General features: G+C 44.5%; 1 protein-coding gene across 1 annotated transcript in view; it reads right to left on the bottom strand.

Moving 5' to 3' along the window:
- The window catches only part of LOC140687534 (uncharacterized), a 92151-nt gene that overhangs the window by 17844 nt on the left and 49207 nt on the right, over window positions 1-25100 (bottom strand). The window contains exons 14-15 of the mRNA XM_072944650.1: window positions 11963-12102; window positions 7306-7524 (exon numbers count right to left, since the gene is read on the bottom strand). The gene's annotated coding sequence lies outside the window, so the exon portion shown is untranslated. The remainder of the gene's footprint in view (window positions 1-7305; window positions 7525-11962; window positions 12103-25100) is intronic.

The following is a 25100-nucleotide window of genomic DNA, read 5'->3' as shown; positions in this document are numbered from 1 at the left end:
TCCAAATGTTGGCTGAGCTAAGATAATCACACTAGGCATGGAAAGAGAGAAGAGGAATGTCCACCTGGCAGCCTCCATCAGTTTTCTTCCAGCCACAAGGTGCCTCTAGGGCAGCCCCGCTAACAAGTCCCCCATAAGAAAAGCCGGCATCCACACTGCCCCTGCCGTCCCCAAGTAGCCCCGAAGCCCATATCCCAGCCTGTGAATGGTCTTCAAATGATCCCCCAGTTGGTGGCACCCTCCACCTCTTCCCCGCTACACACACAAACAAAGCCACGACAGCCTTCCCAAAGCACAAATTTGATTACATCAACCCCACTTCAAACAGTTCAGAGGCTCCCTGGTAGAGTTCTAGCCCCACCCCAGACCCTGCTCGCCCAGCCTCATCTCAGTACATAGGTCCCCAGTGACCTCAGGAGCCCCCTGACCTGCTCCTACTTCCCACTTGCCTCCAGGTTCATTTTGACTGTTTCCCAAGGAAGCCTTCCCTCCCTCCAACCTCCACAATTTGTTCCTCTCTTCCTAGAACATTCTAGGCTAACTGACAACGCTAAGCTCTCAAGAAGCAAATACATTTTGCTTATTTATGTGGCTACACTCTCTCTCCCCTAGACTCACTGAAGTGCACGTGTTATGAATAAATGAATGACGGGTTGGATCTCAAAGGGACAGACATACCTGCTCTCACCCGTCCCGACCCTTTTGTCTGTAGTATATCAGAAGCAAAACCAGAAGTACCTTCCCTGAGGGTCACTTCTGTTGACACCCTTCACTGCCTACTGTGTCAGTTCTAGTAAAACTCAACTTCTTCCAAAGCCCTACACCCCGGACTCTCTCCAGTGTCCTCCCCAGCAGGGGCTCCCTCCACCCTGGACCGCACAGGGCACTCTCCCCGGGTCCCCACGCCAAAAGCCTCCAGGCCTCTGCCCGGGCTGCACCTGCGACCTGAGCCACATTCTTGACTCCTTCTCTTGGCTGACTCTTACTCTGTCCTCACAACTGAATGTACAGCCCATTTCTTCCAGGAAGTCCTCTCTGATAATGTCCTTTAGGTCTTGTCTGGGCTCTATCTATAGCAGCAGTACATGGTGACCAACTGGGTGTTTGCCCGCTCCTTTGAGACCATGAACACTTGGGAACCACGTGGGAAGGAGTGAGAGATTACAAGACAGGTGGGGGAATCAAAAAGCAGAAATCACAGCCCAAGTCCCAAATTCAAGGATACTTTCTCAGAAAAAAGTATAAACTATTTCACACGTGTGCCATTTGGCTACTATTTTTGTGGCTTGTGGACAGCAAGAACTTTGTGTTCTAGCCCAAAACCCAGGTTACATGCAAAGAAATGTATATATTCTTATCCAAAGGAAACCAGAGCTGCTCAACAACAGTTTTCAGTTAGAACTGAAAGGAAATTTGATAAAGGCAATCTCTCTCTCTCTCTTCTTTCTTTTCTGGAATCATATAATTTTAGAAGTATTTGCGTGACTAACAGACGGCTACAGCCCGTGATTCTGCACTGAAGTGTTTGAGGCTGAGGAAGCCTAGATTACATTCACTCTGTAAATGCAATCACACCAACACACTGATAGGTGCCGTGAGTGGTGGAGCTGATGTTCCAAAGCAGGCAACATTATTCTGTAAGAGAACTCTAAATACAAAGTAAGAAATGCAATGTCCTGTACTCAATTTCATTTGCTATATGGGCCATTAACTGATAGTATATTTTGACTAATGAAACCCAAAAATAAATTGTCAACTTCGATTTTCTTCATCTGACCGTTTTATGCTAACATCGGATATTAAACTCTCACTCCATATGGAAAGCTCAGGCCTACGCTGCAGCACAGTTACATCCTGTGGAAGAAAGCCGACCAAGGGAGAACTGGAGAGTTTCCCTTCAGAAGCTGCAAAGTCTGGTTTTGCACCTGTACACCATTTGCAACCACGTCATCATCAAAGGAGTTAGACGTTACCTCTCTGGGACGAAAATCACTGCGTGCTTCAGAACCATCAAAGAATGCTGAGCTTTGTGAAACAGTCCAGAGGCGCTTAAATCATACTTTTTCTGAAAGGCTCCAAAACTGACCCACTTCACCATTCCAGGTATAACAGGGAAGTACTGGAAACAGTAGAGAGAACATGCCCTTGAATTCTGACAAGGCCCTGCTTGAATCCTGCTACAGCATTTACTAGTCGCTAAATGGACCAATTCTTTAACCCCTCTGAGAAGGCTTCCCAATCCCCAAAAGGGGGCAGCCACCGCCCACCTGGGAGGCATGGATGTGAATGAAACACGCAAGTAGGCCGGCCGACTGGTACCTGACACGGGGCCTGGCTAGTTTCCCTCCGCTGCCCTTCTCCCCCTTTAAACTTGCACTGTTCCCCCGGTAACGATCAAGCCCCCGGAACAGACTGCCCGTATCTTCTGTGTATCCCTGGATACATGCCTTACCCTTAGGAGGCCAGAAAAACAACTGCCTCCTCCCAAGTCACTAACAATGTTCTTAAGAGTCTGGGGATTTTTAACTCTATTTTTCAGGGAGACTATTCCAGAATTTTGCAAGCACCATTCTCCAGGTTGGCTCCCCTCCCAGTACCCATCCCTTCTCACCTCAGATCCTCTGTCTGACTGCCTTCTGTTCATGGGAAAGCGAGTCCGGTAAGGTGGGGCTCCCTAGGCCTCCCTCCCTCCCTCACAGGTGATTGTGACTAACTTCTCCCCACTCCTCACTGCAACTCTAGCTTCTGAGGAGTCTACCCTCCCGTACCCTGCAGCCTCTGCACCTTCCCAAGACGCACACGTGGCCACGACCCTCCCTTCAGATTTCTTCCTGGCTGGCCCTGCCCAGCCCCTGGCCCCTTAAGGATAACTGGCATTGCTTTGAAAATGGCAAACGCCACTGACTGACACACCAGAGCTGTATGGTCTGGGCTTTCCTCCAACCAAGACACAGCCCTGCCCCCCTCAGTCTCAGTCTGCAGCTCTCGAGATGATCTAATTCACATGCAAGGCTGTGAACACCAGCTAAGAATGACGACTCCCAACGTGTATCTCGAGTCCGGCTCCTTCACCTGAGCCCCAGGCTCATCGACCCGAGTGCCTCTTTGAAGTCCTAATTTGGATGACAAATGGCATCTTAAAAATGCCTCATGTCCACCATTTACTCTGGAATTCCATTCCTGTCAGGTATCTCCCAGACTCCCCATTTTAGTAACAGCCCCAGCACCCACCGAGGTGTCTGAGGTCACATTCAATTTCCACTGTTCCCTCCCCCCGGCCCTGCCCTGGAATCAGTCCTGTTATCTCCATCAATAAGCCCATCTCAAGTGTAGTTCTGTAGGGACCATGGCCGGAAACACACAAGCTCACAGCATGGTGCACTAAAAGTCCTCCGTAGGGTGCTCCCTGGATGGGGAGGCATCTCCTGCCGCTGTTCACCTCAGAAGGCAGTGGATTCTCACACAGGAGGCCCAGGAGAAGGGACTCAAGGTTCTCCCATGGTCTGAGCTTTGAAGGGCCCGAGGTCTGGGGGAGCTCCTAATTAGCAGACACACTTGCCAATGAGCAGATGAGGATGGGGGAACCCACGCAAGGCTGTTATCACTTCAACTCATGGGCTCTCAGGAGCCATGGGAAAGGCCTGTGTCCAGTGTACAGCCCAGCCATCACAGATCCCAGCCTGCATTTGCCAACCCGGACAGCCTAGACTCCATCTACTTGCGACACTTACTTCTGTTCGGTTCCCCACCCAGAATGTGATGGACTCATTCAGATATTCTGGCCTGTCTCAAGCGAGACAAATTCAGTGAAAAATGAAGTGTCCACATTTGGACCAGAGCATGAAAGGAGAAACAAGGCCTCATGGTCAGCATGATGGTGGTGGCCAAACAATTCCACCAGGTGAGATGAACCAGGGTAGGGTTGAGGATCCAAGGTCCTGGGTTGGACAAATCATCTTCCTTCATTGTTGACTGGGGTGTTGGGGACTGACTACCACAAACTAACGACACGTTAGGGGGCCCACGTGGTGGGCGTCAGCTGCAACAGAAACGGATTCAGCTCTTTACTGCCAACATGGGTTAAAAGTAAAGGCCGAGGCAGGAAGGTCTGCACGGCTGCTGAGGCAAACCACAGACCCAGCTCTGAATGCCCACTGGCTGGAGCAGAGAGGAAGCTACTGCCCTTTTAGCAGTCCCTTTGCCCAACAGATCCAGGTGAGCCAGCTACTTAGGAGAAGGCCATGTTGTCCTGATACTCAGAAAAACCAGCCTCGTAAAGGGAAAAAATAGTGGCATGGATTTTAGACCCAATTCTGCCCCTTTATGAAGGCAAAGTAAAGTAAATGGCACGGGGAAGTTGAATGCAAAAAAAAAAAATTAAAGAACCAAACGGTGACCGCTTCCTCCAACAGCGTCCCCTGCAGCTGTCACCTCCGTGGCGGCCACATCCTCACCAGTGACCGCCGGCCAGGAAGCGACGTCACGCACGTCACACAGCGACAGCCAGGAACCGCGTGCTGAGCACGTTTGTGTAAAAGCAGGAATCGAGCAAAATGCTGCAGAGTTTGACCTTACAAGCTTAAATACTCCATGAAAAGAATCCCTGAGCAGCCGACTAAATCAATTCACATCTTACTTCTTCAAAACAATGAAACAAATTTAATAAGGGCGCATTTGTCACCAAATAAAAGGAGGACCAAACATGTTCCTCAAAAGCAAGGATTTCAACAGGTATCAAACACCAGTGGGTGATGAGCTAACAAAGCAAATATTCCAAAAAATTAGAAAATAAAAAATGACTAAGATAATAGATGGATCAATACAGCTGTTAATTTGTTGCTTTTTAAAGCGATGGAGACTGTACGGAGGGCAATCTGGCTATTTCAAATGCAGGGTGTGCACAGCCCACATTTTCAGAAGCAACAACATGCTCACTGGGCAGTACAAGTGAAAAAGGAGTAAAGAAAAAGGAAAAGAGGAACAAGAGAAAATTAGAATCACACAAGAACAAAAATAATTTTGACTGCATGTACAAGAATTTATGTGAGTGTGTGAGGCCAGGGACGCGGGGATGGTGAGGCCCAACCTCACCTCCTGCTCAAGGGAAAGCAGGGGCCTGAGGGGAGCGGCGCTGCCGGGGGACCACAACGTGTTCAGCTCCCCTAACCAAAATTCGACCTACAAGCGACTAGGCAACTTTTGAGCTACAAATTATTGTCGCATTTCAGTCTGGACCGTTTTACTCACTTCCACCAAGAGTAGCAGGAGAGAATGAGGCTCTGCTCCTGCACCAAAGCATTGTTTAAAAAATTAATGACTGTGGAATAGTAAAAGAAACAATGGAGTAAAAGTGACTGGAGGAGAATATGCTTGACCCGAGCTCACTGGCCGCGTTATCTCAATGACGTTCAGATGCTGGCTGAGCCCTTATGGTACCAGAATAGACAGACCCACAAGGAGGCAGGTTTAATGCGCTGAACCACTGTGGGCTAAGTACACATCCGGCTACTCCGCCAAGTCCCAAGGGCAGACTTCAAAAGGCAAAAACAAGCTGGCATTCTCTGGTGGGTCTGCAGACTCAGAGACAAGCATTTGTTGAGCAAAAATGTCACCAGTGCCTCCTATGACAAAAGAAGTGGCACTGGCGTGGGGGCTGGGGCAGGGCTCCAGGCTTCCACTGCTCACTCACCAGTCTGTCCAGGGGGAGAAGGTGGTCCCTGCTTAGGTTTCGCTGATGCACCTACTTGACTAATGTCTGGGGCCTCAGCAGGAGTTGACAGATGAGGTGAACGGAGCGAGACTCTGTGTAGCACGGTGCTGGGAGCTATGCCCTCAGCAGTGCCCAGGCTCCTAAACATGCCAGCTCATCTCCAAGAAGCAGATGGGGAGTGCGGGCATGTAGATCACAGGGCCCTGTGAGGACAAGTACAGATCATGGCCACGACATGCCTCTCCTCTTCCTTAAGCCATAGAGGTATTTCTGGGGAGGAACAGAAAATTCATCCAGAGCCTGCTAGGTGGGCTCTCGCAGGTGGGACTAGTGTCCCCTGTGCTTCTCACTCACAGGGCTGGTCTAGACATTCTTTTTATTAATTCCCTAGCATCTTCTCCTCCAACTTACCAACAACCAGAAAGTAGGATCTGATCTTAGGTAAGTTCAAGAATCACAGAGCACCACCTCCAAAGCGGGCCCGGTAGCACATGCCAGGTCTTCTGACCGCCACCTGTGGGACCACCATGAGCCCTCTCCAGACTCAAGGACCGAGGCCGTAGGCCGGGGGGACACAGCTTCCCTCACTCACCCCAGCAAAGGGGGACCACGTCTCGGCAAAGGCATCTCACCCTCTTCAGCCCGAGGGAAAACATGATAGATATACGGGGAAACAGAGCAGAAGGTGGGGGGTAGGCAGCCCAGAAGAGCTCATCTGTACTTCCGAGGCAAAGTGGGGCCATTGACTTAATCACAGGGACAAAGTGGGAATGAACATTTCCCTGCTCTGTCCCATACACCGTGATACGCCTTTCCCTGCATAAGGAGTTCATTAGGAAGTCCCTGGCGGTGTTTCTGATGTCCTAACTTGGCATGGTGGCTGTCGGGCAGGAAGAGACGGCCTGAGCTGAAAAGGTGCTGGGCCTGGGAGGCAGGTGACAGCGGCTCCAGCCGCAGCTCAACCAGCGCCTCGTTCTGCCTCTCGGGGCTCAGCATCTCATCTATAAGCAAAGGGATGAGCATGTACCAGGACAGGCTGCGCAACAGAAATGAAATGAGAGCCATGTAAAGAAAGTTTCCCAGTTGCCACGTTTAAAATTTGAAACAAAGAAACAAACCAACAAACAAAAAACAAATACTAGAATGTGATTTTAAGAACAGATCTTACTTAATCTACTGTATGTAAAATACTATTATTTTGACATGTTATCAATATAGGAAGTAGAGAGATAGTTTATGTACTTTTACTAGACAAGCCTCAGCGTCTGATGTGCATTTGACCTACAGTACATCTCAGCTGAGTCCAGCCTCCTCCCCAGTGCTCCTAGCATGTGGCTTTGGCTACTTTATTGGACAGCAACTCCAGGGGTCCCACCATGTTCCTGGCTGTAAAGCGGGAGTAAGTGTCCACACTAACCCTAAAAGGATCTCTCTGAAATAAAGGCGGATTCACTTTGAAATGTCTGGAAACCGGCGGGCTGCACCTCCCTCCCCCCTTGGCTACAAGATTGACTTCTTCCTTGCTGATCCCTTTCTGGATGTAGGGAAGCAATCCAGCACACAGCCAAGGTGGACTGGCTTCCAGGTAAACTTACCTGCTGTCTGTGTCCAGTCCCATGAAGTCCTCCTTCTCAAACGGGATGCAGGGGAGGGGGATCTTGTCCCCAGAATTCTTGGGGCCACCATCCAGCCACTTGGACTTGAGCAAGATGAAGAGTGACTCAGTGAAGTCCTCGATCCTCTTCTCCACCACCCTGCAGTACTCTTAGATTGAAGGCAACGTCGGTGCGTGTCTGCTCGGCTACCTCCCCATGCTGCACAAAGACAAAAAGCTGAGAGTCATTAAGCGATGCACCATACAGCTCCTCTGCATGTGGAGCTTCTCGAAGGCCTTGGCAGAGAGACATTCGGTAATGGTGACAAGGCCCACGACCTTGGGGTGTTTCTGGAAGACGCTCCACCGATTCTCGGGCACATAGCGGTGCCTGTAGTGGATACAGAGTGTCCACTGGGAGCCACAAGGGCTGATATGGCTAACCGAGGTGAGTAGCTGATAGATGCAAAAGAAATTCTCCTCTGAGATGATCTCTATGGATTGGACCACAACAGGACGAGTCTGGTGGTCCTCAGCACACTGCACGTAGTCAGGGATGCTCATGTTGCAGGCCCTGCCGAGAGGGGAGAGGAGATCGAGGTACATTCTCTGCTGTGTGCTACGGGCCCATCTGGGTTGCGGTGACCTGGTGTGTACCAGCCAGAAGACAAGGGAAGCCAAAGCAAATCCAAGGGTACAGTTTGTCCTCAGAGTCTGCATATGGCTACTGTAGCTCGGATCACATTACCCAGCTTTTGGTCTAGGCTTCCTGCCTCTGCAGAGAAAGGTCATTTCTTATTTTCTATTTCCAAGCACCTAGCAAGGCCCTGATGCAAAGTCACTGCTCAAAAATGCTGAATAAAGAAATGAACAAAGGAAATGCTTCCCCAACCCCCTTCAGCAGAATATAAAGAGAAGGACCACAGTAGGATCAAAAGATCTGGATTCCTATTCAATTTATTTGAACTCCTAAGCTTCATAATAATGGATAAGAAAACTTGCCTTGGGGTAGAGGGTACTGTTCATTGGTGGAGCACATGCTTAGCATGTACGAGGTCCTGGGTTCAAACCCCAGTACCTCATTTTAAAAAATCAAACAAATAAATACACCTAATTTCCCTCCTGAAAAAGTATTTTTTAATTCAAAAGTCAAAAAACACCTTGCAATTGACACAACATTGTAAACTTGACTATACTTCAATTAAAAAAAAAGCCTTGCCTTACAAGAATATATCTGGATTACGGATGTTTGAAAATGTAAAATGCATAGGGTACCACCTGCATAAAAGGAGGTGACTGTACACATGTTCTATCCCTCCTTTATGAGTTATACTTCCTTTGGGGAGGTTATAACCTCTCAGAGCTAATTTTCTCAGATTAAAAAATATAAACATTACCTGATTCTCAGTACTGCTGAAGAATCAGATAACTCTATGAAAGCATCTGACCCACAGAGTTTACTCAATAAATGTTTGTTGAATGAATGAATAAACAAGCAAAGTGAATGCTGCTCCCTGCCACAAACCATCATAATGGTACTGCCTGGAAATCCCAAGCCCACGTTCACCCGACTCTGCATTAACAATGTGGGTGACCTGGACAGGCCTGCGTGCTTCACGAAGCCCCAGTTTAATCGTGAATAGAAATAAGGGCAATAACACAAACCTCAAATTGTTAGTGAGTCAGTAATGAATTGTACCCCAACACTGCATGATGGAACCATTAAGAAAACTGGGCAAAGGGTCCATAGGCCCTCTCCATATAATCTCTTACTACCACATGGGAATCTACATTACATCTCAAAATTAAAAGTCTAATATTTTAAAGAGGTTATCGAAGTTAGGTGAGCTCACTGTCTCAAATAAGGAACACACAGTACAAATAGGACAATGCCCAGCCCATGAGATACACTCAGTTAACATTCCCACTGAGCCCACTAGTCCCTCCAACTTCAGAGCAAGAGGATGGGTCCTCGTGGCAACAGGCCACAGCACCTGAAGCTAACAAAGCTAATGGTGTCCACTTAAAAGAGCCCCTGTCACCACCCTTGTTCTAATTTTCTATTTGTAATTTTTTTCTTTTCATTAAATTGGAACTCCAAATTGCATAGAATTCTTACCAGATATCATGATGGCAGCCCTTCAAAACCTGACCACAGAGATCATGATGGCAGCCCTTCTTGGTGAAAGAATAAAATGAAAAGCCATTTCCACAAGACCTCTGTGTAAATCTACTAGGGAACTTCATCCTGGACTGAGGAAGAGGACTGGGGAGTAGGGGGTAAACTGGGACACGGAGAAATATGGGCCACCTGTCCCACAATGGACTTTAGACTCACCCTCACCCTCCAGGAACTTCTAAATACACACAGACAGAGTGCTATGGACAAGAATTTTTTTTAAACAAATCCCTGAATCCCTAGCAGATCTTGTTTCTACCGAGACACAAATGTCTTATTTGTATAATGTTTCACAGAAGCCTTAAAATATTATCACCCCAACTTGACACATCAAGAAACTGAGGTAGAGAAGTTTATCACATTCTACAAGATTAGAGAGAGGCCACGTCAGACACCGTATTTAAATCCAAGTCCCTGCTCCGTTGCTCACACTAGAAAGTGTCACATACTGCCTCTTTCCTGCCCTCTCCCTGCAATAAATCTCTGAAGAGTCTTTTCTGTGTCACCTGCAATCAAAATCACATCAATTTTTCACAAAGAGCTATGTCACTCCTTGGAGGACATACCAAAATCTAAAGGGTTGGGTTGAGAGGAGATATTTGCATTTTCTGTTTCTCAAAGGAAACATGGCTTTAAAAGAAACTGAAAAGTATTTATCTAGTCTAAGCGCTCATTGTGCACAGAAAGAAACGGAGGCTCAGAGGAGAAGAGGAAAGGGCGTTATTAACAAATATTGCCTCAGCGCAGCACTAAGCCAGCCCTGGGCACTTCTGGGGGAGGATCTGGAAGGCCCAGGAAAATGAGTGTTAGAAAATAGAAAGAGAAGAAGAATATAAGGTCCCGTCTCTACACCACCATACCATGAATTTCCACCAAATTACCCAGTATGGGTGCAGCCAATAGTAAGGTTGTCTAAACAGGTTATTGAAACCTGGAATTCTCAACCATAGTGGAAATTCCAGCATTTACTGTGCTTTTTTCCCAGTTCAATCATCAATTCAGTGGGCATTCTGTACCAGGGACTACACGAGACCTGGAGTTCTCCCAAATAAAGATCTCTATTACCACGTGTGCAAACCACATAAAGGCAACCAGAAGAAAAGCGCCCACAGATAAGATGGAATTACTGAAACTGAAAGCAGCCAAAGAGCATATATTACTAGGAAAAATGGTGCTCCTATAAATGGACTCATGGACATAGAAAGCAAACTGTATTTAGCAGGCAGGAAAGGAGGGATTAACAGATACAAATTAGTATATATAAAATAAATGACAAGGACCTGCTATATAACACAGGGAACTATATTCAATTTCTTGTAATGAGTTATACTAAAAACAATCTAAAACATATGTATATACATATGCATATGTTTATAACTGAATCTCTGCTGTACACCTGAAACTAACATTGTAAATTGACTACACTTAAATAAAAAATAATTTAAAAAATAAGTAAAAATAAAAGCAACGCCATTAAGAAAAAATAAAAGAACACTCTAATCCCCTTAGCTGTAGGTGGTGGAGAATTCTGGTTGCAAACACCAAGTCCACTGGATCACTCCAGCAATGGCTGTCACTCTTTCTGACCATCAGAGAGTCACTTGCTTCACTGAGGTTTCTTTTCTCTTCTGTGAAAGGCTACAGCTGCAACTAACGATGTATAGAATCTCATCATTCACAAGCCCAACAAGTAGTGAGGACTTCCCATGGGCCAGGCTCTGGACAGAGGAAAATATAGGGTCCGAAATATATTCATGGGTAGAAGAAGTTTGTGCCATAAAGACGTTAATTCTTCCTGTTTTGATAGACAGATTCATTGCAATTCTGATTAGAATTCCTACCAGATTTTTCTTGGAATGTAACAAGTGAATTTATGGTCAAGATTAGCCAAGAAATTTCTTTAGAACCACCACTGGGGAGGGGTGGAAAGGTCATTAATTTCCACTGCTCTTTCTGAAGTGATAAAAACGTTCTGGAATAATAATGGTTGCACAACTGTGAATATGCTAAAAGCTGCTGAATTTTACCATTTAAATGGATGTACTTCATGGTGTGTGAACTATATCACAATAACGCTGTTGTATGAAAAAATATTTCTTGACAAATATTTTTCTTTTTATACCACTAGTCTGTCCCACAATTTAAGAAAAACAAAAAACCAATACAAACCAAACTGTGCCAGGAGTTCTTTAGGACTGCAATATCCCTGGGTCTCCAAGGCCTCTGGTGATGCTGTTCCTGTTAACATACACTAGCTGGGCTGGGCTAGCTAGGGACTGTAACTATCTTTTTAAAATTGACTGTCACACGTTTCACCCTTGGAGAGGGAAGGAAGGAGGATATCACAGCTTCATGCCTTCAGCTCATTTTTAACAGAACCAAGCCCTGCTTTCACCACTGTTAATCCCTCTCACTATAAAAACACGTGACATCAACAAGCACCGCCATCATAACACCTGAAAGTGTTCAAGATACTTACCTGCGGCAGAAACACTGAGGGAGGAGACAGAAGCTTGCTCAGCACTGATGCTCCCTTTTCCCGACTCCACCAGGTGAAGCTGGGCGCTACAGCCAGAGGCTCTCAGTCCGGGGAGCAGCACACACGCCACTGAGCTGGTCCTGAGGGAGGGTGAAAGGGAAAGGAGGGCAGCCCTAGGGGGGAGGGAAAGGGGGGGTGCGGGCTGCAGCCCCGCTCGGAGGCCAGCCCCAGCACCAGCATAAGCCGCCCGCTCCCGTCCAGGTCCGCAGACCACGCCCGCCCGGGAAACAGCCCGCCCATTGGTGGGGACGGGCAGGCGGCCGAGGAGAGGAAGCCCGGGAGGAGAGGACTCGCGGGCGGGAGAGGGGAAGGGGACGCCAGCCGTGGACTGAGGGGATCCCGGCTGCGTGAGAGGTGGCAGGCGCACACCTGGACCTGGACAGCTGTGGCCGGGGCGCCGGGGCAGGTGGTGCTGTCAGAAGGGTCTGGCCAGAGAAATTCAGCTGAACAGGGGCTGACTGGCGCCCTTGGGGGCTGTGAAAGGCAGATCACCCTCTCGAAGCCGCCTGAAACCTTTCCCGGGAGCCCCCCACCTTGCACTTCCACAGCCAGAAGCCCCGGCCCCAGGCAGGAACCAAAGGCCTAACGGGCGACAGAGTTGAGAAGCATTTGGGGCCAATCCCCGGCTCGGACATGGAGCTTCGAACCAGGGGACCACCAGGCACCGACAGCGCATGCGCAGGAGGGACATGGATCCTCTGGATTCTGCAAGAGAAGGTGGGACAGCGAGGGAGGGAGAAGATGGGAGCGGGTGGAGAAGAGGGGAAAAGTGGAGGGATACAGATGGACAGGAAGAGCAGAGAAGGGATGGGTCTGGATAGGGGAGTGTCGTAGCGGAGTTGGAGAGAAAAAGCTTTACCTCTAGGGCACCCTGAGATGGCAGACCTACCTCTGTACCCTTCTGTAACCCTTCAAGTCCCGCAGCTCATGTTTTACCTCCCTGATCCAGCCCTCCATCAGATGCTTCTGCAGAAACACTACGGGGATCACACCCGTTGCCCCCATGCGGATTTGGGTTTTCTGTTGCTCTGAGAACCAAGCACCCGCAGGTGTTGTCGCTCAGAACTTCCTTGGGAAGAGTACATATTCCCCTTTTACACGCTGGGAAACAGGCAGGAAGGATCACTGCCTTAGCTCCACTGTCCCAGGTGTTGGGCTGGCGGGGAGTGGTGTGGTACAAGATCAGAGCCCCAGACAGAGCAGACTGCCTGAGTGTTGGTGCATAGTCCCCATCCCTCCTGGGTAAACCATACCCCAACCTAGTGGAAACATCAAGGGCTCACAGTGGTTTCCTGGGGGTGGGAGAGCTGTCCTCATGTGAAGGAAAAGTCCAGCTGGGCTAACAAGCTAAGTCACAAATCTAAGTGTGATAAGTGTCGGTTTACTGATCTAAGTTCTGCTGGGCTATCTCGTAAATCTGAAGTTTAGTGTCAGTTTATTGGGCTAACAACCTAACTCGTAATTCCAAGCTCAACAAGTGTCAGTAATGTGAACTATTACAAATTGATAAGCTCCAGTGTACTGATTCCTTGCATTTTGTTCTTTGAGTCTTATTGGCTAATATCCCCTTACTTGTATTGAAGTCTTTAAAACCTCATGTGCACGTCTTGGAGGTGCTCAGAAATTCGGAGCAGAAGCCCCTCTGAGCCCGCCGGCATAATAATTCTGAGTACTCCAGCACTCCGATTGGTGCTTGTTTCTTGGCTGGCCTGTTTCCATAACACTCAGCTCCAGTGCCCTGCTTTCTAGGTAGATAGGAGTGTTACCAAGTCCAAATTCATACTCCTCAGTGCAGGACAGGCCAATAAGTTTGGAAACCAGATGTTGGGGCTTGGAATAGCAAGTTTCTGTAGACCTAGTTGGCAAACTAATGTTCTGGAAAACCATCTCCCCAAGTCACAATTCAGGCTCCTTTCCTACGCGCTTGGTTGTTGCAAACTTCTTAGTGTAGGAATTCCTTCTTGTTAGAATCCTTTGTTCTTACAGCTATCTGCGTGGGTCAGATCCCTGTAAATCTCCAACAAAACAAACGTTATTTTCTATTCTGCAATTTGCTATCTTTTAATGAATGAAAAAATGTTAAATATCCTTAAAGGTCAGAGCTTCAGAATAAGCTCTCCTGTGTATTTCAGGCTCTAGGCAACAATTTTTTACAAGCAAGATGAAGCCAAGGAGACAGAGCATAGGGTTAAATTCAAAGGAACAGATCTAATATGGAGTCAGATTTGTTCTGTTCTATTACCCGGGCAGAAGCCACTTGAGGATTTAAATCTCTTTAAGTTAAAAATAACTAAAATTTTAAAGGAATTTACATACATAGGTGGGAATGTGCAAAGCATATCTGGAAAAGCACCCAAAAGATAGTAAACAGTGGCATCTCCAGACAGGGCTGAAAGAACAGAGGATGAGGGAAAACTTCTTTCACTTGTGTATTTTTGTGCTCTGTTTGAGTTTTTTTTTTTAACCTTTTGCTTGCATTTCTTTCTCAGTTAAAATAATGTGTAATGGAGCAAAGGAGTAACTAGCTTAGCAAATAAAGCAGCCATGGAATCACTAAGTCATCACTTTTGATTTAAGCCAGAAACATTTATAGACTCTCTCCAATGTGCTCAGTCCTGTTTTAAGACTTCTTTTATTATAATAATAAAATAATAATTTTATTTATTATTATTATACTATTATTTTTTCTAGTACTATTACTATTACTATTATTACTATTATTTTATGAAATAATAACATGGTACACCTCACCCCTGCCCATGACTGGTGGAAAACCAACTGAGTTTTTCTTGAGTTGTTTTCCAAGGAGTAGAGATGAGTTTATAAACAGAACACATCTTCAGGGCAAAACAGGCAGTGTGCATTACCAGCAGGCCAGACAGCAATGAAGGGTTTTCAATAGAGGCGCCCAGAAGCTGAGAGAGAAAGCCTCAAGGACACTACAAAAAGCTGCCCAAACTGCCATCTCCATGGTACTACTGAAATAGGAAAGAACAAATCTGACTCCACATTTGATCTGTTTCTTTGACTTTAACAAAGCCAAGTTAATATGCTCCGGTCTTTTCATGGGTTATGATGTCACAGAGGAAACGGACAGGTCAACAAGGAACCACTCTGCCGTGATCACGGAGCCGGGGAAAGGGATGGGTTGCAAGATGTATGAAGCAGCCGCAACTGTGCCCGTGCTTCTAGGCAGGTATCCAAAATCGCCTCGACAAGGTGTCAAACATTTGTGCCCATGTCCTCATCAACAGACATGTATTAAAGACAAATGGAAACATATAAAAGGCCAATACCCTTGCTGGGTACACCGTCCAAAGAACAAAGTCTCAGTTTGACAACTGGCCATCTCGGTTCCATGGGATTCATTCTTGGAGAACCTTAAAAACCACTCTTCTGTCCTCACGAATTGCTGCATATTTGTCCTATCTTTGGCTCAGGGATGCAGCACGTTCAAGTGAACTTTAATGTCTGCACAGATTTGACTGTCTTTCTCCAGGTTCATTTGTCCATTCCAATGAGGCCTGAGCTATGTCCATCCTCCGTAAGATCTATTCCCTCCAGTGACAGTTCATTGAGCCTGCAATTAAAAGCCAAGTGAACAAGACTGTCCTCAGCTAAAAATTTCACCCACCCTTCACTGTTTTCTTAATCTCCTCTCCTGGCTAATTGCAACAGACTAACACCTCCCTCCACCAAGATTACCAACTATGTCATTTTGTCTCCCCAAAGAGAAAGTAAGGTCCATAATAGAGGAGACAACTACATAGTCACCTCTGAATTCGTAGCATATAGAAATGTTAATAAATAAATCAATGATTATGGCTTCTTTCCTTTAAAACCTTTCTGGTTATTTGAATGAGACCTTGGAAGGGAGGTGTTTGCTGTCCAGTATCTTGATCCACAAGACTCTGGAGGCCTTTTTCAGAATGGCTGTTCACTGATTCATTCAAAACACAACTTATCAATCAAGGAGTATCTGTGCTTTTCTGCCAGGTGTTTGTGGTCACTCTAATGCCAGAACAACTTTAAATTATATCCGTACTTTGGATTTGTTATTTTTCCCCTCTTCCAACAAAATTGACTTTCCTTAATTTCTTGCCTTGAGGAATTTTTTTTTTTCCTATTTCACCCTTTAGTAAACCAAGATCCTCAGGATGGGCTTGGCCCATAATATGATCCCCCATCCAACTCCTAGTGTCAGAGGCCTGGGGCTCATATCCTGCCCTCCTGTCAAGGCAACTGAAAATCAGTTCAGGATCAAACCAGCACCCCAGGGATTCTAAGGCTCGCATATCTCCCAGAAACCCTGCTTTCTCATTTGTCTTGGCTTCTGAGAATTTTCCCTCACTTTCTTGACAATTAGTTGTGCAGCTTGAAAGATGAGGAAGGAAGGTTATATTTCTTAATCAGCATTTTAAGGAACTTGTGTAATGAAAGTTTTCACGAGTTTCTAGAACCCTCCATTGCCGAGAAAGAAAACACACTAGACATTTTCTAAATTTAGCTCCCATGTGCATTTTTTCTTTGTTTTTGTTTTCTTAACTGTTAACAGACATTTTTTAATTAAAAAAAAATAAGGCCCCAAAAAGGATAGAACACTGAAGGGGCAATCAAAATTAAAGGGCAAAGACAGAAAAATGATAACTACTCTACAAAGTTAATATAATACATACACTATGTATCAGATCAGCAATTCTCAGTAACAGCTAATTGAAACATGACCATGAGGTAAAATTTCTCTCCTGTCAGGACATGGCCAACAGAAAATACAATTAAACCAACAAACTAATATCCTAAGTCTGGCGAGGTACAGAAGGCTACAAGCTAAATGTGTCTTCTTCTGGAAAAGAGGAAGACACACCAGCTCTTTTCTGTGGAGCCTGAGCCCACGGGAGGACGGTGAAGTGAGCTCTGTAAGTACCCAATTAGCAAACTGAGTGATGAATAAATAGACGTGAGCTTTGATGACAGAGGTGATACTACTATTCATTTGTCCTGTAAAGTATGACTTCCGTTCAGTGATCAATACTTCGGTGTCCTCAGGAGTTGACATTATTCGAAAATGCACAGCCTGGACGCAGGCCTCCAATTTCAGCTCGTGACACTGCACTTAGATGTCACAAGGGCACCTCCAACTCCACCTGCAAAGAGCTGACTTCACGGTGCTCCTCCAATAGCCGTCCTGCCCAGGGCCTCTGGTCGGGGGCTAAGTTCTCCGTGCCTATCCCAACTCAGACCCATCACTCACAGATATGAATGGACCCCTCCTTCAGGGCCCAGATATCCTCAGACACCGAGTCCCACCACCCACACCTGACCTACCAGATACTCACTGGCACTCACTCAGCACTGACTCTGTGCTGGGACCATGCTGCACACTGCAAACGTTATCTCACTGGATCTCCACAACAGTCCTGGGAATTGGGTACATCGCTGCTTCAATTGATTAGATAAATTGTTTCACTTCCTTGAGTGCGTCATTCAAACTGACACGGCTACTGAGCCACAAGCCTGGGCCTGAAAACCACTTGAAAATTGAACACTGCTACACCTCGCAGCCACCCTACTCTGACTCATCACATCACCTCCTGCCAAGCCTTCTAAATGTTTCCAAGCATTCTACAAGACAAAAGTGAACTACGAGAGCACCCCACTCTCCAACATAAAATCTGTCAATGATAGTCCGCTGCCCTTAGGAGAAAGCCCCACCAGGCCTGAGCACAGCCCAACGGCCCAGCATCCCATTTCCCTGTGCGGCCACGCCGCCTCACCCAGTACGCAGCTCTACACGTGCCTTCTCTAGGACAGGGATGCAGACTCCGCACAACCCAGGGCTTGTCTCACTTGAACAATGATCACCTTCTTCAGTGTTCATCTTCTTCTTTGCTGACCCTCAGAAAAATGTTTTCTCATGATGAATAAATATCTTTTTCCTTATAACTTCCCATCATTGATAATGAGCTCCCCCGAAAGAGAGAAGACCTAATTGTCAGTCTCCTTATCTGTAAAGTGAGATTAACAAGGAAATATGTGAGGTTTTATGAGAAATAATATTCATGTGAGGCTGAGGGACAATTCCATCATACAATAAGCACTCAATATGTGCTTAATTAATATTAATAAGAATATATTGCATTCCAGCAACCTTCAATCAATTTTTAATGACTTTGTCCAACAGACTACTGACAAACTGTTGGACGAACCACTTTGAGCAGATCAGCACAAGCATACTGGGATAGGTAAGCGCTGACTCCAGTTGCAGCTGCAGCCACCCAGCACTACGGGGTGGGGGCAGTTTGCTCAAGCTCTTACATGTTGCTTGAGCATTTAGTTGTCGTTATTGATTAAAGACAGGTGGGGGTTCTTTAGTCAAAGCACCTGAAACATAAATCTTCAAAGATTGATGCAAATTAGGTTTCAAGAACAACACTCTCACTAGAAATTATTTGAAAATCATAGTCTTAGCTACTCCGCACATCAAAAGGGCATGTTGTTAATGTATCTGACTAAATACACCGAAAGGGTTGTTTAAAAGAAATTACGATGAAGCCATCCTGAATAAGATCCAGTATCATCTGCACAAAGCCCCACCCAAGGGTCTCATTTCACATTTCCACATAGGTGTTCAGGTAGCTTAACTTGGGTCTTGGTTTCTTATAACACGGGGTGGGAAATTGTTGTGGATAGATTTAAGTAGCAAATATATAACTAGGGTAATTGCTGTTAAGGAATTCTAGAAATAAGAAGATTGATATATAGTCCCACCCATAAGAAACTCAGCATTTCCAATTACAGCAGCATTAAAAATAAAATGAGAGATACATTTAACAAAAATTTACAAGATTTGTACATTGAACTTTTTGAAGTATCACCAAAATAAATTTTAAAAGATCTACATATATGGAAGACATCCCATTTCCATGGAATGATAGACAGTATTATTAAAAATATTAAGAATCCTCAAAATGATCTACATATACAGTGGAATCCCTATCAAAATTCCAGCTGACTTCTTTGCAAAAATTGAAAAACTGATCCCAAAATTAATATGGACGTGCAAGGGGCCCAGGATAGCCAAAACAACCTTGCAAAAGAAGAGTAAAGTTGGAGGACTCACTTTAAAAGGTACTAAAATGCTATAGTAATAAGTCAGTATGTTGCTGGCATAAGTTTGGATAAATAAATCTATGAGACACAATAAAAACCCACGGGGAAAAACTTACATTTACAGACAGTTTTCCACTAGGGGGCCAAAAACACTCCATTGAAAGAATAGTCTATTCAACAAATTGTGCAGGGACAGCTGGGTGTCTGCAGGCAAAAGAATCAATCTGGAATCTGAACACCCATATTTTATATAACAAATAAAAATTAAAACAAAGTAGATCACAGACAGAAATGTAAAAATTAAACCTATAAACTTTCTAAAAGAAGACACAGTATAAATCTTTGTGGTCCTAGGATAGGCTTTGGTTTCCTGGATACAATACAAAGAGCACAAGTGATAGAAGAAAAAAGCAGATAAACTGGACTTCATCAAAATTAAAACCCTTTTCTTACAAAGGACATCATCAAGAAAGTGAAATGACAGGGGAAATGGGTATCTCAAGTCAGAGAGTGCTTGCTTAGCAAGAAAAATAAAATAAATCAGTACATCTAACTACCTCCCTTGTAAAGAAATTGTTTTAATGTTTAAAAAATTATAGTGAAAGACAATGTGCAGAATAGAAGAACAATTTTGCAAAACATGTATCTAATAAGAGAGTAGCATCCAGGATATATAACGAATTCTTACAACTGAACAATACAATAAAACAGACCCAATTTTTAAATTTACCACGAATTTAGATACATATACAAATGGCCAATAAGCATATGAAAAGATGCTCAACATCACTAGACAAATCAAAATCAAAATGAGATCTCATATTACACCCACTAGGATGGTTATTACCAAATCACGGACAATAACAAATGTCGTTCAGGAGGCAGAGAAACCTCATATGCGGCCAGGGGAAAGGGACAATTGTGCAACTTCTTTGGAGAAGCCTGGTATTTCCTCAAAAGCTTAGAGTTATATGGCTCAGCAATTCCACTCCTATATGTAGAGTCATCCCTCAATACCCTTGGGGGGTTGGTTTCAGGAACCCCACACCCTGGATACCATAATCCAAGGATGTTCGAGTCCCTTTACAATCAGCCATCTGGATCCATGTAGTGGAAACTACAGATATGGAGGGCCAACTGTACAGCCAACAGAATGAAAACATATTCTCATAAAAATTTCACATCAATATTCATAGCAGTATCATTCAGAGTAGCCAAAAGTTACTAACAATATCCATCCATCAATGAACGGATAAACACATTTACCAAGAATAGGCCCACAAACTTTTGGTCATTGAAACTTTGACAAAGGAGGTGAGAACATACAATGGAGTAAAGACAGCCTCTTCAGCAAATGGTGCAGGGAAAACTGCACAGCTGCATGTAAATCAATGAAGTTAGACTACTCCCTCACAGCATACACAAAAATGAATTCAAAATGTGTTAAAGAATTAAACATGTAGACAAGACACTATAAACCTCTTAGAAGCAACCATAGGCAAAACATGTGACATACATCTCAGCAATGTTTTCCTAGAGCAGTCTACTCAAGCAATAGAAAAACAACCAAAAATATACAAGAGGGCTCTAATTAAACTTACAAACATTTGCACAGCTATGGAAACAGTAAGCAAAACAAAAAGACAACCAACCTATGGAATGGGAGAAAATATTTGCAATAAATGAAACTGCTAGGGGCTTAATTCCCAGAATATGTAAACAGCTTTTACACTTAATAAGAAAGAAAAACAAACAATTCAATTCAAAAATTGGCAGAAGTCCTAAAGAAACATTTCTCCAATGAAGACGCACAAATGACCAGTAGGCACATGAAAAAATGTTCAATATCATTATCAGAGAAATGCAAATCAAAACTGCAATCAAATATCACCTCTCACCAGTCAGAATAGCCATCATTCAGAAGTTCACAGACAATAAATACTGGAGAGGCTGCGGAGAATTGGGAACCCTCCTACACTGTGGTGGGAATGCAGTTTGGTGGAGCCATTGTGGAAAAATTATACAGGTTCATCAAAGACAAAACCTTGACCTCCCAGATGACCCAGCAATCCCACTCCTGGGCATATATCCAGAAGGAACCCTAATTAAAAAAGACACCTACACCCCAATGTTCACAGCAGCACTATTTACAATAGCAAGACATGGAAACAACCGAAATGTCCACTGACAGATGGCTGGATAAAGAGGTTGTAGCATATTTGTCCAATAGACTACTATTCAGCCATAAAATAATAATAAAATAATGCCATTTGCAGCAACATCAATGGACCTGGAGAATGTCATTCTAAGTGAAGTAAGCCAGAAAGAGAAAGGAAAATACCACATGAGATTGCTGACATGTGGAATCTAAAAAAGAAAAAAAAAGAAAGAAACAAAAAGATAAATTTCTCTACAGAACAGAAACAGACAGAGTCACAGGAACCAAACTGTGGTTACCAGAGGGGGGAGGGTGTGGGAAGGAATAAATTGGGAGTTCAAGATTTTCAGTTACTGAGTATGTAAAGAATAAACAGCAAGTTTATACTGTATAGCACAGGAGAATATATTTAATATCTTATAGTAACTTATGTTTAAAAACAGTATGAAAATGAATGCCGGTATGTTCCTTTTTAACTGAAGTCTTGTGCTGTAGACAAGAAACTGACACAACATTATAAACTGACTAGACTTCAATGAAAATATTTTTAAATAGACTAAAACCAAAAAAAATGGAAAAGGATATTATCAAACAAAAAGAATAAAGTACTGATTCAGGCTACAATATGGATGAACCTTGAAATTTTATGCTAAAATAAGCCAGACACAGAAAGCCAAATAGTGCCCTTAAAGGTGAACTGTATCTAAACGTTTATTGTACTACTCCTGTAAATTTTCCAGAGGTTTGAAATCTATCAATATCAAAATAAAATGTATTATGCATTAAAAACTTAAAACGCTTCCTCACAGGAGGGCTTTGATTATTAAATGCAGAAACGCATATGAAGCTCTTGGAAAAACAATTTGCACGTCCACACACAGTCACTGCTGTCACTGCCACTCAGAGGGTGGTGCCAGCGCTGATGAGAGCTGCCTCCACTCGCTCCCCTGCAGAAAGGAGTGAAGGCCTGAGCTCTGACAGGCAGGGTGAGCGTGAACCTGAGTCATACACAGCCACGTTCCAGACTCTGCGTTACCCAACTTTCTTATACAAACTGCAACATGTAATGTAAACACGCTAGAGGGATGTATCTTACAACACAGGGAATACAGACAATGTTTTACAGTAACTATAAATGGAGCATCTATTGTACACCTGAAACTAATATCATATTTTAAATCAGCTATATCTCTATAAAAAATTAAAAAATATTTTTAAAATGTTATCACTTTAATATTCAAATTGGTTTTTAAGTAAATACTAAACAGCTTAGAATATATAAAAGCATTTAATTGTACTGTTTGTTTGCATATTTACATTCAGCCTCTTGCTAAAAGAGAATTTAAACAATTTTTTTAAACACAGCTTAACAACCATAACAACAAAAAGGCAAAACGGAGAGTGAAGAGAAAATGGAGATTCAATACTTAAATGAAACCAGGGGGAGATAAACTCATAAAAATGGATTCCATGAAGTCAGGGCAAGTGTTAAAGGCCGACTACAAATTCAGCTGTAAGATTCTTGGCAGCTAAAGCAAAAAGAAAATGATGAAGGGGCGGGTGGTAGAGCATGTGCTTAGCGTGCACGGGGTCCTGGGTTCAAGCCCCAGGGCCTCCACTAACAGATAAATACATCTAATTACCTTCCCACCAAAAGAACCCCAAAGAAAAGAAAAAGAGAAATTTCTTTCCCAAAAAACCCTGATATTAAATTTGGGTTAAATACTTAAAAACAGATAAAAAGAAAAATAAAAAAGATAAGTGACACTGTGAAGGAAAACCCCAGCTGGGCTAACAAGCTAAGTCACAAATCTAAGTGTGATAATGTCGGTTTACTGATCTAAGTTTTGCTGAGCTACTTGGTAAACCTGAAGTTTAGTGTCAGTTTAATGGGCTAATAAGCTAACACGTAAATCCAAGGACAACAATTGTCAGTAACGGGATCTGTTCCAAATTGATAAGCTTCAGTGTACTGATTCCTTGCTTTTTGTTGTTTGAGCCTTATTGGCTAATAGCCCCATACTTGTAATTAACCCTATAAAACCTCATGTGCACGTCTTGGAGGTGCTCAGAGCTTTGGAAAAGAAGCCCCTCTGAGCGTGTCAGCATAATAAATCTCAGTACTACAACCCTGTGAGTTATACTTGTTTCTTGGCTTGCCTGTTGTTTCTATAACAACACAAGCGATAATGCCCGTGAGATAAATCTGCGGAGGTTGCTGTCAGGTCCCCATGTCTCACGTAGGAAAATCTGAAACATTTTTCTCACCATTCAGGGTCATTATAAGCCCACCTCACACCTCCCGCAGTTAAATGCAAGAGCACAGGTAGGGCCAGATCTTTGCTGTCTCTGTGTCATCACAGTGAGACAGGATGGAAGGGGGAAGAGCACAGCCATTCAAGGAAGGCCACAGCAATTAACATCAAAATGTTAAAGGATTCAACCCCCAATAGGCCTTGAGGCTCAGGATGAAGAGATTTAACTTCTAGCAGATCTTGAGCTTCAGTAAACATCCATTGTATTAGTAACTTGGTCAATAACATGCCCCAGGCAACATGGCAGTCCCAATGATAGCCACAAAAGGTCAAAGGGTGGGAAATGGCCAACTCCCTGGGAATCCCAGCGCCTTACCATAAGGCTGGTCCTTCTACTTATTAGCATATGAAACCACCAAGCCCAAGAAAACAAGCAACACAGTGCCACCTCGCGGTCACCACTCTCTCTCCCTCTTTGGGGAAGGCCCTCAATCTGTGGAGTGTGTACCTACTTCTAATATGAGCATCAAACCCCCACACCTCGTGACGTTTCTCTTGCATTTCAATGTATCTCTCTGAATAAATCTACCTTTACTCAACACTGGCTTGCTCTTGAATTCTTTACTGCATGAAGTTAAGGAACAAAATCTGGTGGGGCACATCCCAGGGGCTCAATGAAAGCCTGGGACACAGCCCTTCTCATGCCCAACGTTTTTTATTCTTGTATCAACAGGACTGGGCTGTGAAGGGAGGTCTGAGGCCACAGCTAAGGGACAGAAGCAGCCTCCAGGGCTCCAATTGGTGGGCAGTCTCTCCCCCAGCATGGGTCTTGGGGTCTGCCCGGTTCTCTGTGTTTCTCTGTTGTGCTGACTCCCCAGACATACAGCGTACTCCTAGGCTTGTCCCCACAAAACCCTTCTCTCCAAAATACAAGCACATCATGTCACAATCCTCTTGTTCAACAAGGAAATGTTCAGCCCACTATTTTCCTCCCCAATAAAGTACCCAACTGTCCTCGCTCCCATCACACCACTATTTTTTGTGAGAACTCTGCACTCGCCACACCCCATCCTGAACACAGGTGCCTTACTGGCTGTGATTGAGATGTTTCTTTCTCACACAGCCTGCGTCCTTTCACTTTCCCCTTGTTACCTTAAAAAAGCATTTCCTGAGTCACTCACCCCTCTGATTCTGAACTAACAAAGTGCTGAGGTTGCAGTCACTATATGCATACATCCCAGTTTTGGCTAGGTTTCCATCACAAGATCTTCATTAAGGAGCTGCATCAAGAAGTTTAAAGAGGCTATTCTTACATCTGAGTGGAGGAGCCTGCAAAAAAGTTGAATGGCTTTGAAGAGAGAGTTAACTAGGGACAAAGAAGTTGCAGGTCCTAGTCAAAAGTGTCATGAGGCAAAATGTTCTCCCAAGGCTCAGTGTGGCTTATGAACACGGAGTCGGCGGGGAGGAGGTGACAGGCAGTGAGTAGGGTGAGTGATACGGGTTACGCTCCCCCAGCTGGGGAAGAAAAGGTTTTTTCCAGTTTTCCAAACAATTT

Source organism: Vicugna pacos, chromosome 20 (assembly GCF_048564905.1).
Source record: "Vicugna pacos chromosome 20, VicPac4, whole genome shotgun sequence".
Classification (NCBI taxonomy): Eukaryota; Metazoa; Chordata; class Mammalia; order Artiodactyla; family Camelidae; genus Vicugna; species Vicugna pacos.
The sequence above is the reverse complement of the archived record's forward strand: the minus strand, read 5'-3'. Positions and strand labels throughout refer to the sequence as shown.